A 2,353-nucleotide genomic window follows, 5' to 3' on the forward strand; every position below is an offset into this window, starting at 1 on the left:
TTAGCTGGAAACCATGGCTGCCTAGAATGAAGACTATATTTCCCTCCTGTGTCATCATGTGACTGAATTCTGGCCAATGAGAAATAAAGTGTCACCTTTCTTTAAGTCACAGCTTGGTTTGTGCTCTCTGTGTCTTTTTTGTTTTTCCTTACATCATACCAGCTGTAGACTCCTACTACTCCTACTTGTGGGTATTTTTTTTTTAAATATGGAATGCTTCATGAATTTGCGTGTCATCCTTGCGCAGGGGCCATGCTAATCTTCTCTGTATCATTCCAATTTTAGTATATATGCTGCCGAAGTGAGCACCTTGTGGGTATTTTATATGAGAGAAAGAAAAAAAATAAACTTCTACCTTGTTAAAGCCACCGTTGTTGAGTCTTTGGTAATCCTCCTTTGTGCTTCAATCTGAGATACCTAGTAAGCAATGAAGTAGGCATTTGAACTTGAGTCAGTGAGATCTTAAACCCACGTATTCCCACCCCAATGGGATGTTTCTGAGATCTTCTATGTACTACTGCTGCACAGAGGCGGATTAAGGTCAGTTGAGGCCCCAGGCACAGAGAAAATATTGGGCCCCTTACATTAGAGAAAAGTGTAAAGTTGGGGTTTTGGGGGCCCTTCTGAAGTCGAGGCTCAGGGCGTGCACCTGGTGTGCCTGCCATTACATCTGCCTCTGCTGCTGCTCCTCTATCAGCTCTTAGACGGGAGTCAGTACTTGAAACTAGGATGGAGTGAGAGTTGGAATACGGGGAGTTTATCTAATGCAACTCTTCATATTCATTCATTCCAAGTATAGCTCAGGGCCTTTGATGGATCCAGAGGAACTTTGTGGAACAAAGCCCAGGACCCTGAGAGCGTGGTGGAGATGACCTCCCCAAATCCATGAAACTCTAGCCTTTTGCCCCAGGACTTGCTACACAACTGACCCCTGTGATGTTCCTCTCTCAGCAGAGAGGAAGCTGAGTTTTCCTGGTTTTCACTGAATCTTTGCTTTGGGTCTTGTGCAGCTGATGAAAAATATTTCAGTCATTACATACATTTACCAACAGAGGGCACCGTTTTCATACAGATACATGCTTTTCTTCTGCTACTGTGTTTCATGAAGTCAGTTCTGGTTGGTAGGAAAGATCAATTATGAGTGGGTGTAGGAAAGTGCTTTAAGACTGGTACAGATAATAGGGAAAGGCAGAACAAGAAGAAACACTGAGCCAAACTGGTGGGGAAACTTTTTGAAAGGTTGAGGCTTGAGCTGGACACCCAGGAACCTCTGGAGTGGAAGGAAATAGCATTCCCAAGGAAAGCTACCACTGTAGACTAGGTGATCAGGGCCTGGGCAGGGCAATGGCAGTAAGGGTGGCATGACAGACACCAAAGAGGAAAGCATGACTTTGATTCTAGTCTAAGAGTCTTGGGAATGGGCCTGCTGACAGGGGCAGAAGTCAGGAGGAACACTGACAATATTTTTTCCAATTGGTTTGACTGCCTGGTTATAGCTGTATAACTATAAGCCATAATTTGCAGGATTATTGCTCTCTGCAGGTTTCAGAAGCTAGTAAAATATTTGTAGATGTTAATAGCATCAAGATTCCATTGGTTCTCTTCATTCTGAATAGAGAAGGAAAAAAAAGAGAGAAAAAAAGCCCCAAAACTTCTCTTGTCTCTAATCTAGGAGAGAAAAATCACAATTTAAATTTGATTAGGTTTAAATCACTAATTTAAACAGGGAAGGTTGATATAAGAATTAGTAACTATTTTTAGGGAATTAACTACACAGTGAGAATAAAAGGAAGTGTTAAAGAATCTCCTGGGGGAGGGAAAATGGTGACAGAGTAGGTAGATGTTACAACTTCCACCTCCAAGAACCAAAGTGGATTACAACTTAACTTAGAAATAATCACCTTGAAAAACCAAGTTTGGAATAAACTAAGAGGAATCTATAACCAAGCATCACCAAATAAAACACACTGAGCTGGTAGGAAGGGCGGAGACGCAGAAAGGGCTGCTCCACTCCCAGGAGCAAGAGGCGGCCCGGAGGATCTCTCATGGCAGAGTGGGTTGCCCAGAGAGTTGTGAGTTCTCAACAACAAAACCAGAACCCCAGCCTGGAGCCCCAGAGACTAGAGTAGGCATATGGACAATATTTAGTTGAAAGGAGACCCGGGTTACTGTTTGCGAGAGGGAGATAGAACTCTTAGACCCAGGCTCCATCTTAAAGGGATCCTGCAGAAAACTTCGTTCACAGACATTTACCTGGGGCTCCGGGAGCAGGGAGCACCAAGAAGACTGGAATAGCGAGAGGAGAGTGTAGTCTTGGGGGCACAGGGAGAGACTGTGGGAGAAAGCCACCCTG

The 2,353-nt window shown here is 43.9% G+C and overlaps 1 non-coding gene across 1 annotated transcript; it reads right to left on the reverse strand.

Annotated features, from left to right (window-relative positions):
• Positions 1-202: 202 nt before the first annotated feature.
• On the reverse strand, positions 203-309 carry LOC136396433 (U6 spliceosomal RNA). The gene has a single exon (XR_010749720.1). It is a non-coding gene; the product is annotated as a U6 spliceosomal RNA (small nuclear RNA).
• Positions 310-2,353: the final 2,044 nt, after the last annotated feature.

The sequence above is a fragment of the Saccopteryx leptura genome, chromosome 2, assembly GCF_036850995.1.
Source record: "Saccopteryx leptura isolate mSacLep1 chromosome 2, mSacLep1_pri_phased_curated, whole genome shotgun sequence".
Lineage (NCBI taxonomy): Eukaryota > Metazoa > Chordata > Mammalia > Chiroptera > Emballonuridae > Saccopteryx > Saccopteryx leptura.